This window comes from Carlito syrichta, unplaced genomic scaffold (genome assembly GCF_000164805.1).
Source record: "Carlito syrichta isolate Samal-C Ts95f unplaced genomic scaffold, Tarsius_syrichta-2.0.1 Scaffold302354, whole genome shotgun sequence".
Classification (NCBI taxonomy): domain Eukaryota; kingdom Metazoa; phylum Chordata; class Mammalia; order Primates; family Tarsiidae; genus Carlito; species Carlito syrichta.
This window is the reverse complement of record NW_007246450.1, coordinates 201,570-216,384: the sequence shown is the minus strand read 5'-3', so window position 1 is coordinate 216,384 and position 14,815 is coordinate 201,570. Positions and strand designations below refer to the sequence as shown.

The 14,815-nt window shown below is 38.9% G+C and overlaps 1 pseudogene; it reads left to right on the top strand.

Annotated features, from left to right (window-relative positions):
- Positions 1 to 2,668: 2,668 nt before the first annotated feature.
- Positions 2,669 to 14,496, top strand: LOC103258756 (annotated as a pseudogene).
- Positions 14,497 to 14,815: the final 319 nt, after the last annotated feature.

Here is a 14,815-nt window from a genome sequence, read left to right as displayed (position 1 = left end):
GTCACATGACTGTTGCCATGGTGATGGGGTCTGTCTGTGTCATGAAGGTCAGGAAGGGCTGATTAGATTAACTTGGGTATTATGGGTGGAGACAAATACTTGAAATAGAAAAGCTAATTAGTACAAAACAAGCTGGGGAGGGGGTTGTAAAACAATTATCAATAGCTACCTCTGTAAAACCAGTTCTGTCCTTGGCTAGTGATTATAGGGAAAATGAAAGTGAACTGTTAGAGAAACATGACAAAGCTAAGCAATGTTAAAATGACTGCTCATTGGGTATATTAACTCCATGTTATGTCCATTCAGATTCTTTCAGCACATTTGCCCATTTCATGATGGGTGATTTACAAGCACATCAGCTCACATGGTGCTGAGTATTCAGCAGTTTTTGACCAAAAAACAGCATGAAATGCATCTCGATAGGTGTATTGCATCAGACAGAGAGTACTTTGAAGGTGACTGAAGTTTAAACATATATGAATAAATACACAATTTTTAATAAATAAATTCTCTTTTGGGGGTGTTCCTCCTTGTATATATACAAGCATGTAAATATAACTTTCTTTAGCTTAAGGTTAATGTATTTTTCAACAAATGTGGAGTAATCTGGTTGAAGAAGAGAGTTGGAAATTGTAGCAGGCAGCATTTCAATCAAAGATTCTAAATTGCATTTCAGTTAATAATGAAATTCTTGCAGGAATTAGCTGCAAACTTGTATTTTAGAATCAAATTTGAAGAGTTGTCTGTATTGATTTGTGAGGTATAATGGTAGTACTTGTGATTGGAATGCTGTGAATTTGCTGCCTGCAGAGAGAATAAGAGAGATCAGAGCAGTCTGTTCTTGGGGAGCCGAGCTGCAGACACCGCCCAAGCTCATGCTGCGCTGAAGCCAATAGTCCAAGCTAGTGGAGGTTCACAGACCCAATCATTGTGTACAGTGATTTTTACTGGGGTATAATAAAAAACTGGTTTTATTTTATTATATATAAAGTCCATTAATTATATATATGCTTATTTATATACATATATGCATGTATATATGCAATCCATTTATATATTTTTTTACATTAAAAAAATCCATTCTTTTATTAAAAACACCTTCAATGCCAAGAACTTCTCCCCTTACATACAGTTTCAGTGTCTTTGAAAACCATTTGTAGCCAAGACAATAACATATATTCTAGAATTTACTGAATAAAAAAGTATTTGCGTCAAAAGTATAATAGCATGAAATTGGCATTCCTTTTTTATATTTGGAGTTTAACTTTGGTCTTTTTTTAGGAAACCAATGAAAACTTTATATTTGGATTTTGAAAAGTGGGTTCTGCCTCCAGTCCACCTGTAGTTCCTCTTAATTATTTAAACTCCCCAGAACACCCCACCTCCTGGGCTTCTTTCATGTGTTCTCACTTTTCTGAGTGACCAAACTGATATTGGCATTTGTTGAAAAGAGGGCTTTACCTTAGGAGCTCCTGGAAGAATATTGCCTTTATACCCATCTTGTAGTCACTAGGAACTGAGTGTATGATGTCAAGCAGTATGTTAATAAAAAACATATCATTTAAACCATCAGAAAATTGTAGGTTACACTGTGAAGAAATCAGGAACATCTTCACCACTGTAGCAAGCCCTGCTGGTCTTCCCATGTCTCCCTGCTGGTGTGGATGATCTCATTTGGCTGGGTAATTACCTCCTTTGCAAAGATAGTCATTTGTTTTTACTCTTGTGGTGCTGGTGTTTTAATATAACACTTCCTCTGCGCAAGAGTGAAATATGCATAGTTTGTCATGAGATGCTGGTTGAAAAACAAGAAAACCAAAAGAGGCTCTCTTAAGATCACAAGGATGAGGGATGAAAATGCCCTTTGATGAAATAAGAGAAAAATGCTGGCAGGTGGAAACCCAGAGAGAAAGGGTGACCTTCCCCTCAAACCTCTGCTTTTGTTTATGCTATTCCCCATTGTGCTTCCCACTTGTCCCAACCCCCTGCTTCCTTTACGGCCCACTGCCATTTTCACCTGCCCTCTGAATAGCTCTGTCAGCCCCTCCTCTGCTGTCTGTGCCCTCAGTGGTTGTTCCTCTAATTGGCAGTTGATCTTCTATACCTGATGGTAGTTCACTGTGCCTTGTTTTCTCTGATTCTTGAGCTTTTAATAAACTTTTTGTATCTTACCTCCCTGCCAAAATAAGGCACAGATCCTTTGAACAGCTTTGTGCATAGAGTACACAGGCCTTTCTATAGTACACAGGCATTTGTTTGGCTCTGTGCGCAGAGTAGACAGGCCATACATGCACTGAATTTGATAAAAGATCTCATAAAGAAAGCAGGTGTCCAACAGTCCCCCTCAGTCAATTTAGCTTTCTTATTCACAGATAATTGATTAATGACTATTGAATAGTAGGTGTATAGTGATGGGTACAACTAGATGTCTCCCTCCCAGGGGCAGGGCCAGCATCATCTTTGTGTCCCTTTGGGTCCCTAGCACAGGCCAGGCACATCAGAGAGTCTTAGAACTTGCTCAGTGAATTGAAAGAAAGAGAAAGCGCTGCCTTCTTGATAATAAGGCTCCAGCTGAAGTAACCGTGACCTTAGAACCCTGGGCTTGGGCTGACCTGGCTTCCTGCTGAGCTCAGCCTCAGTCATAATTCCTTAAAACAAAATAATGGAAATGTCGCTGGATCACGAAACAGCTCAAGACAACCAGGTGCAAGCTTCGCTGCCTTCTCAGTTTATGAACCCAGGGAGGTAACTGACCTATACTACCCCCAATTCGAATATATTTATTTTTCTATTTTTAGTCCTAAATTCCCTACATTTCTTGGTGCTTTCGAATTGCAGTTGTTTTGTCCATTACTTTTTGTTGACTCAGTAAAAACACCCTTAATGCAACAACTTTCCACAACGTTTGCCTTTATCTCATCTCCAAGTGTCTGTGGAAGGTTGAGGTGGGAGAAGTGTGGTGGGATGAGGAGGGAAAGAGAGTGGCATCTTGCAGCAAAATTGAAGGTGTGTTTGCAACCTACCCTGCCCACATACATGGCTCAGAATTCCTAAATGTCAGTTCCTAGCCAGCTAGTGAAGAATTTCCTATCAGATAGTTGTGTTAAGACTACTGAATGTATTGAGTTAATAGTGTAAATCCTAATTAGCAAAAATGTTTATTTCTTTGCCTTATCGCTGAATTTAAAGTTTCTCTGTCTAGATAGAGGTACCATACCTCTGTTTTGTTTTGTTGTTGTTGTGTGTGTGTGTGTGTTGTTCAGATAAGGGGCAGGATTTAATGTTTTTTCTCCCTCTTTAATGGCTACTCCCATTGCCTCTCCTGCTCTAATGTGTTTAATATATGTCCTTTAGTGTGTATAGCTACATGAATGGAGTTTAAAATTATATACATACACAAACATGACTATTATATATGTATGTATAGAAAGAAAATGTGCATACACAAGAGAGCTCTTTTCTCTGTGTGTGTAATTTTTAATTTACACAAATGATATTGTACTATTGAGCTTGTTCTTTTTTGTTTTTTTTTTGAGTTGGAGTCTCACTCTGTCACTCAGGCTGGAGGGCAGTGGCACACCTCTCGGTCACCACAGCCTCAACCTGCTGGGCTCCGGCGATCCTTCCGCCTCAGACTTTTCAGTAGCTGGAACTACAGGCGCGTGCTACCACACCCAGCTAAGTTTTGATATATTGTAGAGACGGGGTCTCATCAAGTTGCCCGGGCTGGTCTCGAACCCGCAGGCTCAGGCAATCCACTCGCCTTGGCGTCCCAAAATGCTGGGATTACAGGCTGAGCCACTGAGCTCAGCCATTGTTCTTTTTTTCCTAACTACTTTTTATCTAACATCATACTTTTAATCTCTACTTCTGTTACTATATGTACTTTTAGTTCTTTGATTCTAGAATATACCAGGAATGATTATTATATATATTATCCATTCTGTCCAGTTCTTTGCTTCTAGAATATATATCCAGGAATGGATATTTGCTGGGACATAGGGCATGGTCATAATTTCTTTCAGTCAGTACTGTCAGGGTGTTTGACAAGGGGCTTTTACTGGATTAAACCCTCCACAGTGGTTCTTGAGGGTTCTTGGTGAGACATTTATATCTATTCTGATGGTTGTAATAGTATCTCATTGTAAATTTAATTTGCCTTTCTCTGCACATAAATGCTTCTGTGGATTTTCTGTTTGTATCCTTTGCCCATTCTTCTGCTGGTATCCCTGACTTTTTCTCTTGATTTCAAGGCATTGCTTATATATTCTAGACATTTATATCTAGATCTAAAGATGACACATATCTTCATGACTGTCATGTTTGTTAACTATGTTTATAGTGTCTTTCATTCACTAGAAAAATATCAACTTTTTGCCTTTGGTTTATACATTTAAAACCTTGCTTAAAAAGGCTTTCCCTAATCCGTGGTCATAAAGATAACCTACAATGTGTCCTTGTGTACACCTTAATTTTTAGAATATCATCTTGTAAATCTGTGGCCACATTTATTTCTGGTTTTCTTTAATTTGAGTGAAGCAAAAATCTTGACTCTAGTTTAAATATATTTGAGATGTAGTCTAGCAACCGGCACACGCTGAGCATTAAATACTTTGGCCAGAAGAAAGCATTCATTATACCAGAGGTTCTCAAACTTTAGTGTTAGTGGGAATTACCTGAGAGCTTTGCAGAAATGTAGATTCTTGATTCCTGCGTGAGATTCTGGTTAATTAGATCCAGAGTGGGACTCACTCATCTGCTTTTTATCCAGTGCTGGTGGTCTGCAGATAGCACTTTGAAAGAGACTGTCTTAAAGTGGGTTCAATTGTGGCAAATCACTTTAAGAAATACCATCCAGCCGGGCTTGGTGGCTCAGACTGTAATCCCGTGCTTTGGGAGGCTGAGGTGAGTGAATTGCCTGAGCCCGAGGGTTCGAGACCCGCCTGGGCAACTTGGCGAGACCTCATCTCTACAATAAATAAAAAAAATTAGCCAGGCGTGGTAGCGCGTGCCTGTAATTCCGCTACTCAGAAGGCTGAGGCAGAAGGATCACCGGAGCCCAGCAAGTCGAGGCTGCAGTGGCCAGAGCGGCCACTGCACTCCAGTCTGGATGATAGAGTGAGACTCCAACTCAAAACAAAACTAAAACAAAAGATATACCATCCACAGCAACCCAAATAGGGGGCTTTGAGCAAAGGGAATGCAATGGGAAATTTACCTAAAATCCCAATCCCAGTTCAGCTACTGGATACTGTATTCATTGGAGTAGGAGTATTGGGGTGTCCTGCGTGTAGGAAGCAAGGCTTCTGTATGGAAAAGTTGTTGAATATTTTATACCCCTAGCTCTTTTTAAATGCAGAGTTTCCAACTGGCACTGATTCTTCTGAGGACTAGAAAAGGTTTTTCTGAGGCCATTACCACCCTAATTAACACCTCTCCTCTTCTTTTAAAGGAGCCCCCTGAAGTAGTTAATAGGAGTGTGAGATCTTGGGAGGAAGCACCTTCAGGGTGCAAGTTTGTTGCATTATAAAGAGAAAAAGTAAGAACCAGGGAGACCTAGCAATTAAAATCCATGAACAATTTCCAGGCTTTAAAAAATGGTAGTAAGATATAATTGCATTAAATTACTAAATCTTAAAACTTGTTCCAGAGCAGCCTGGATGACTTATTTAAAGGATGGGCCGCTCAGTATCACTTCAGGAGACTATTCAACATTGTGAAGGATTTTTGACCAGTACAGTGGTTGGCAGAAGTTTTCCTAGTGTCCCGCCTAGGTTGTGGGTCTGGCAAATTAAGTGGCTCCCTCAGTCCCACAGAAACCAGAGGAATTTATGCTAAATTTATTAGGCTCCTGGGGATCTAACCACTTTCCTTGTTACTAAAAAGTGTTTTGTAATCTCAACAGTTGACTTATTATATTCGTCATCACTATCAGGGTAATAGTGACAACTCTGCATTGTGTAGCACAGAACTTTCCCCTAGATATTTCATAATTATAATGGCTATCCTTTGTCAAGTACCCAGGAGGAGGTGTGTGCTTCATATATACATTATGCCTAATCTTCCTGAGAAATCTGTACTTTGTATTTTATTTTATTATAGCAGGTATGGGGTACAAGTAAGGATTAACTATACAAGTAGACTGCGTGCAGGTGAAGTTTGGGCCTCCAACTGGCCCTTACTTCCCCCTGGTTTGGAACCAGGTACCCTTTGTGTTGTTACATACCCCCTTTCCCTTCCTTCTTCTCCTGGCAGTGCCTAGTGACTGGTGATTCCTCCCTTGTACTAATGTGATTAATGTTCAGGTCCCACTTATGAGTGAGAACATACGGTATTTAGTTCTTTGTTTCTATGGTAAATCACTAAATATGATAGTCTCCAACTCCATCCAATTTGCTGCAAAGTCCATGGTTTTGTTCTTTATGGCTGCATAATACTCTATCATGTATATGTACCACATAGAAATCTATACATTTAGTTGGGAAAACAGAGTTTCAAAACCATTAGTTGAGTTTCCTTTAAGTCACATAACCAGTAAGCAGCAGAACTAGAATCAGAATTCAGGTAGCAGATTCTCCAATCATGTGTAGCCTGAAGTAACTTGAAGTAACCTGAAGAAGTAACTTGAAGTAACTTGAAGAAAATACAAATTTATTATTGCTTAACCCTTTAATCATAGGTAAATATATTTATATTACTACTGAGTTTTAAGTTATGAGAAGGTTTTGTAGCTATATACATGAAGACACTATGGAATCAATAGTGGTTGTTGATTCCACTGTTGGTAGAATAGTGATGGGACTTAAAAGTTTGGGCTCTACATTTATCACTTCAATGACTCTGGCCCCACCATTTATTAATTCAGTGATTATGAGAGTTATTTAACCTCTCTGAATCTGTTTTAGATCTATAAATTAGGCACAGCAGCAATACCCATCTCATGTAATTCTTATAAAGGTTATATGACAAAAGATGTATTTAGAAAAGTATCAGGCACATGATAGAAAGTATCAGGCACATGGTAAACACCCAATATATGTTAGATGTTTAAAAAATGAATATGATGATTTGACAGATTTTGCCTTGGCAGACTGAAAACAATGACATCTTGCTTTGATCATGTACTAAGATGTGGCTACTCTTGTAAAACAGTATATCCAGATATTTCTTCTTATTAATAAAACTTAGATTTTTAGAGAGCCACAGTTCTGCAGTTTCTGTCTTTTGATCTGGACTCTCCTGAAATTTACAATATTTAAACACTTAGCTTATTCTTAATAAATTTCATGGTGAGACCCCCCCCCAAAAAAATCAGAATTATCTTTTGGAGGACAGATGCCTCATAGTAAAAATGGAATTTATTCCTCTGGATCAAACAGTCAACCAAAGTTTTTGTGTGGAAGTTTTGAGAAGGTTTTGTCACAATTTGCAGAAGAAACATCTCAAGTTATGGTAAACAGGTAACTGGTTTTTCCACCACAACAATGTACTTGCCCACACCACGCTGCATGTTCAGCAGTTTTTGACCAGAAATGACATGACCCCTATGCCCACCCTCCCTATTCACCCAATCTTGCCCTGAGCGAATTTTCTTTTGTTTCCCCAGATGAAAAAATTCATCAAAGGGAAACATTTTGCCAGTGTAAATAAAAAACAGCAGAAGCACTAAAAGGCATCAAAATGACAAGTTCAAAAACTGTTGTGACCAGTGGAAAAAAGTTTCTCAATAGGTGCATTGCATCAAAACGGAGAGGACTTTGAAGGTGTCTGATGTTTAGACATGTAAGAGTAAATACACAATTTTTTATAAATAAATTCTGAGTTTTGAGATCCCCCCCCCCACTGGCTTGCAAGGATCTAAAAGCATTTTCCATGACATGGAAAATGCATTTAGAACCTTGCAAGCCATTGAGAATTCAGCAGATGCAAGATATCCTGACAGCTCTTGGAGACCATCTAAATTACAATCACAAGCTCTTCCTTGGACTAGTCCATAGTGCCTCTATCCCAGAGGAGATGCCCAAGTGCACCTGAGAGAAACATGCAACCTGCAAGTTCATTCTAAAGGATGCCTCAGTCTCCATGCTCATCACTTAAGTGTCTCTGGAGATATCTGGTACTAGCTTTAATGTTGCTTTTATGTAAAATAAGGGCCCTATTTCTAGAAATTATGCAAGAAATACCTAAACTCATTTTCACAGACCTGGTACAGCCAATCATGTATTTTCAGGCACAATCCATTTTTCCTCAAAATCTACTATAATATAATCAGTGGCACTGACTTCTCCCTACCATAGTTCTTTTAAAAACCAAATTAACATACACTGGAAGTAAATTTGAGTTCCTGGATGGATCTGTCATCTTCTACATATTATAGGGGGCATCATTGTTTAAGACCTCTTCAGTCCAAATATAGCTCATTTTCTCTGCAAGCCATGGTTGTGTACACAGTGTCGATCAACAGTGTCCGAGTCGCACTTCTAGATTTGTTCTGACCTCACAGACCACACTGCTGATTACCTGCTGCTGTCACTCCAGGATGACTCAGATGGCTGACTGACCCTGTTCATGAAATTTCCCTGAGGATATACCATGAGCCCTGGATCTTTCTTCCCACCAGCACTCTGCAGAGTACCCTAACTACAGAGAAGATTCTCACTTAAATGTTTTATGGTTTAATTCAAAACATAAACTTTCTGTGGCATTTCTTCCAGATCTTTATTTTGAATCTCGGTACTCTTATGTTTTAAAGATACTTAAGAAAACTAAAGTTTCAAACCAAAAATTAGATATAACTATGCCTGCTTACTGAATTCAAAACCAAATCTAATTATCCACTTTTATTAAAAAGATATAAACAACCGTTTTCCAAACTAACCTAACAACCTAGATCAAACCAATTTGGATTTCTTAAAATTAAGATGTCATACTTGTTCTAGAAATTGAAATTTTGGTTCAGTGCTAGAGAAAATCCCACCTATTACTATTTATGTCTCACCACATTCACAGAATGGAGGAACTAAAAAAAAAAAAAACAAAACTAATTTTTTGGCCTTTATTTTCTCCATTAAGAGATAAGATGGAGTTGAGAGCAACTTTTGCCTTTAAACTCATTAATAATTTACCTTAATCCCCAGGATAACAGAGTTGGATGCACCCATTAGTTTAAAGGGTCAATAAAATGGCACCACCAACAGGAGGAGGGAGGTTAAGTGACTAATTCCCTGCAGTATCCGTGAGTCAACAGTAAGCAGATACAAAAAAACAGAGGAACTGGCAGCAACCTTCCCAGCCTCAGGACCAGAAAGTAAATCTCTCTTGACTGTAATCATTGAAGGGTGTTCTGGTGGTGACAGCGCCCCAGTCTGTGGGTGAGATAGCACTGTACTGTGGGGTGAGTCAGAACACCTTCTGGAACATTGTGGTACACTTCCCCATCAAAATTCTAATTTTATTCAGTATCAGCTATTTATCTTGAGGTTCCCACTATAATAAAATTGGTGATTTGTTGTTCAGAGGGATTTATTATTTGACCCCCCCCAAAAGACTGTTGCTTTTTGGTAAATGGGGTGGCAGAGGGCAGGGGGCAGAGGAACATCTGGCTGGAACTGACCTGTATCCTATTGTTTCATAGAAGTTTAACAAATCCTTGTGTTTGACTATTTGTCATTATAAATAATCAGCTGTGCATGGACCAAGAACTTAAAAGAAAAGAGTGAAATGACAGTATATCAAAATCAGAAGAAATGCATTTGAATTGTTAGGAAAATAGATGTAATCACCTATGTTGCATCATTTTCAATCATTAAACAGTACGTTTAAGGAGAGTTTTAATGTTTTTAGAAAATGCCTAATATAATCTTAAGTTGACATTGCTTAGAAAAATATATGGACAAGGAGCAGAAGACTAGAAGGAAATGTTCTAAGGTGTTAACTCTTTCACTTAGTAAAGATCTGCGTGCCTGTTATATGCAAGACACTGTTCTAGATGCTAACATATGTGGTGGTGAACCAGACAAACAAGGTTCCTGCCTTCATGGTGCTTGCACAGCAGTTGGGGAAAGGAAGAATGACATATCCATTAAAAAAAACCAAAACAGCTCTATTGAAATATAATTCACATATCAAAAAATTCACCCATTTAAAATGCACAATTTAGTGGCTTTTAGTGTAGTCCCAGGATTGTGCAATCATCACTGCAATCTTTTTTTTTTTTTTTAACATTTTTGTCACCCCAAAAGAAACCTGATACCCAGTAGCAGTCACTTTCCATTCCCCTGTCTCTCAAGCCCTTGGTAACCACTGATGTTTCTGTCTCCACAAGTTTGTCCATTCTGGATATTTCATATGAATGGAATCATATGATATGTGAACTTTTGGTCTTTTACTTAGTACAGTGCTTTCAGTTTATCCATTTTGTAGTATGAGTCAATGCTTCATCATCATCATCGTTATTATTTTTCTCTTTTTTATGCCAAATACTGTTTACATTTTGTTTATCCATTTATCAGTTTGACAGTCATTTGAGCTTTTTCCCCTTTTGTTATTATTAATAATGCTGCTATGAACATTTCTGTACATGATTTTGTGTAGACATATGTTTTTATGTCTCTGGTATATGTACCTACGAGAATTGCTAGGTTATTGGTGACTCCATGTGTAATCATTTTTGGAACTCCCAGACTCTTTTTTTAATTGTCTAATATTTACTGAAGGTTTATGAAGCTTCTGCAAGTACTAGATCATTCTCATAGCCCTGTGAAGTTGATACAGCTAGTTATGGAAAGGGGGGTACAAGGAAGTTGAGTAACTTGCCCAATGTCCTGTGGCAAGTGAGCAGACAGAGCTGCTCAGATAGTCCAGGTCTAGGGGGATGGTGGTGGTAGCACCTTTCCTTGGACTTCAGTCACAGGATCAGAGGACATTGTTGGGATTCTGTGTGCAGGGCTTAGGGAAGCTGGGCATCCTTCAGTGTGTCAGACTCTTCCAAAGTAGTTTCACTATTTTATATTCCCACCAGCAATATGTGAGGATTCTGATTTCTCCACATTCTTATAATCCTCAGCACTTGTTAATTGTTTGTCTTTTTGGTTATAGCTGCCCTAAAGGGTGGGAAGTGGTATCCACTTTTTAAAAAGTTATCCTGTATTGATATTCTTCATTTGGTGAGACATTGCCATCATCATGCCTTCATTTACTACTTTAAACATAATTTCTATTAGTTCTTGAATATATTTATAATTCTGCTTTGAAAAGTATGTCTGATGAATCCAAAGTCTGGGTCCTCTAACAGTCTGCTTCTGTTGTTGGCTTTTTTCCTTGTGTGGGTCATATTTTCCTTTGTATTATCTTATCATTTCTCACTGGAAACTAGATATTTTAGATCGGGGTCCCTAACTCCCCTCCCCTATTAGGAACTGGGCCACACGGCAGGAGGTGAATGGTGGGCAAGCCAGCGAAGCTTCATCTGTATTTTTTTCTGTTCATAAAAACAAGCCTGAGTTTTGAAAATATTAGGATTTGAAGTTTAATACAAAGTAAATATTCAATCTCTTCTTTAAAACTCTTGAACAAGCTGGGTTTGGTAGCTTAGCCTGTAATCCCGTGATTTGGGAGGCTGAGGTGAGTGGATTGCCTGAGCCTGTGGGTTCGAGACCCGCCTGGACAACTTGGTGAGACCTCATCTCTACAATAAATTAAAAAAAAATTAGCTGGGTGTGGTAGCACGCAGCTGTAGTTCCAGCTACTTGGAAGGCTGAGGCGGAAGGATCGCCAGAGCCCAGCAGGTTGAGACTGTGGTGGCCAGGAGCGTGCCACTGCACTCCAGTCTGGGCAACAGAGTGAGACTCCAAGTCAAAAAAAAAGAAAAAAAACTCTTGAACTTGGTAATCATACCTAAAGATAACGTGTGATTTTTTTTCCAGCAAGCTTTACAAAGATTCCCCCAAATTTCCAGTTTACCAAGTGTGCTTTACAGCCACTCACCATTGCTCTCATTACTGCTTGAGCATGGAAAAGCCTGCTTCTATTTCCCCCATCCTGTCTTTGTGAAACAGGGTTTTCTCCTGTGACAGCAACTAAAATGAGATCACAGAGTAGACTGGACATAAGCAACACACTTTCGGTGTCACTGTCTCCCATCACCCCAGATGGGACTGTCAAGTTGCAGGAAAACAAGCTCAGGGTTCCCACTGATTCTACATTATGGTGAGTTTTATATATCATTTTATTATATATTGCAATGGAATAATAATATAAATAAAGTGCATAATAAAGGTAATGCGCTTGAATCATCCCCAAACCACCTGCCTTCCCCTGCTATCCCCATCCATGGAAGAATTGTCTTCCACAAAACCTGTGCCTGATGCCAAAAAGGTTGGGGACCACTGGTTTAAATAATATATTGTAGCAACTCTGGTTACTGGTTCCCCTTCTCCTGGAACTTGTTATTACTACTTGCTTAGTGCCTGGCTGGATCATTTTATAGAGTTTCTTTCTCACCACCCTTACCCATAGCATTAAGCCTCTGATGTGGCTCCTTAGTATATATAGCCTTGGATCTATTTAGTCACTGGAAAGATCATGGCTTTAGCAGAGCTCTTTTTGTCTCTGTCTCCCATCTCTATATCTAACTGTCTGTTTCTTTGGTAGCATATCCAGCTGTTAGCCTCTACTAATTGCTGACTGGTTGCTGTGTTTGTTTTCAAGAATATTCTAGGACAAAAGTTGCTCTATTTTCTGATCCAGTTGAATTCAGGATGCTTTGCAGGCATAGTTTTTGAGGCTAGTCTTTCAGGTTTGTTCTGACCTGTGTCTTTCCCTTGGTTCTCTCTGGTGAAGAAGCTGGGCTACAGTTTAGCTTGTTGCTGCAATCAAACCAGCCTTCCCTAACTTGCTTACTACCAAAAGCATCCTTAGCCTTGAATTTCCTCATACTCTATTTCAAATAAAATCAGTTCCCTTGAGGGAGATCTTTGGAGTTCTTTGTTCTTAAGACCTGCCTTTTCCCCTGGGCACAATCTCTGAGGCACAGCTTGGGACAATAGCCAGTTTGTCTCAGAGGGATACCTCTGCTTTACCAGCAGGGTATAAGGTGGAGTTTGCCTCTTCTAGCTTAACCTCTACCCTGTGAACAAACTGGGGTGAGGACAATCAGGGCCCCAGTATTCTCGGCATGCCACACCTGAAATAGAGGCAACTATTTATGTTCTCTTAGTGGGAGCTGGGTGGAAGAAAGGAGCCTTCAACTTCTTGTCTGTAATTGCCTGGAATTTAGCCTCTGCCACATATAGTTAAACAGGGCGAAAAATGCTTGTAGCTTGCCCCTCTTGGAATACTCTATAGCCTTTACCTGGGAGCTGGTTGGCTGCACCAACCTAGAGGGGAGTTTCTATCATGCTAAATTGGTCAGGGGGAGAGATGGAGAGGATTGTGGTTGAATGCCATAGGCTAACACTGTTCTTACAGAGTTTTAGTTGATTTTCTTGAATAAATGTTTCATCATTTACTATATGCTCTTAAAATAGTTTCTGAAACTATAAATGTTTGTTTTTTAAACTAATGCCTAGCAGTTATGCTTGTTTCTCTGGGGAATGGGTCTGTGGAGCACCTCATACCACTGTTCCAGAAGTCTAGAATACTGTTTCACTCAAAAGAATAACTACTGGTAGACAAACTATGAGACTTGAACTTTTGGCAGGGATTTTCTCTAAAAATGAACAAAGTAAGTCCGTGACTTCAAATAAAACAACTGATAGCATGCATTGTCATAAAATTTGATTCTTCCAAGGCAAGTGAGGTTGCCATTGTGAAGAAAAAGAAGAGGACAAGGAGGATAATAAAAGTGAAGATGAAACATCGGACCATGACAAAAGTGAAAATGAATTTAGTGATGAAGATGAATTACTACATAGCACAAAGGCTAAACTTCTGAAGTTGACAAGCAGCAGCATAGGCCCTGGTCTGATATCAAGAAGTTAGGTGGTTTGTATATTAATTTCAGTGCAAACTACAGTCTAACAAGATAACCCTAACACAGATCAAGGAGAAAGAGCGAAATGAGTTTTTGCAAAAATCCATCACTACACCTGATTTTGAAAAAACCCACTGTGTCCAAAGTATCAACTTCAGAAAAAGCACAAAAAAGAGTGACAAAAAACAGCAGGGGATGACTGGTTTGACAGATGACTGAAAAATGATCTCAAAGCACTGTAGGTGCAAGCAAGCATGGACCCAAAAAGGTTTTACAAAAAAAAAATGATAGAAACGACTTCCCTAAGTAATTCCAGATTGGAACAGTTGTTGACAATCAGGCTGATTTCTATCATTCATGAATTCCCACGAAGCAAAGGAAAAGAACTATTGTGGAAGAACTGCTGGCTGATTCTGAGTTTAGAAGATATAACCCAAGGAAGTACTCAGAGATCATGACCAAAAGAAAAAGCAGCAAATGCAGCAGGAAAAAAGTTCCGAAAGTAGAAGAAATTTCACAGTTAAGATTTGCCAAGAAAACTACATTTTTTTGTCTCCTCTTTACTTACTAAAGATGTTTTGAAAACTAACACTATCATTCAAGTTAATTTACCATAGACTGGCCCTCTTTATATACAGATTTCTGTTTCAAAAAAGTTTGAGAGAATTGATCACATGCTCCTTGGAAAATAGGGAGGTCTGTAAAGACCCACTTCAGCTCAGACTTTTTAAGGGGGAAAAGGAAAAAGAATCTTAACCATTTTAAAGTACTTGATTTTTTTGGTAACATTTTCAATGGTTGGTTGTGTAAAGCAAATATAATTAAAAGATAGTATCAAGTCTG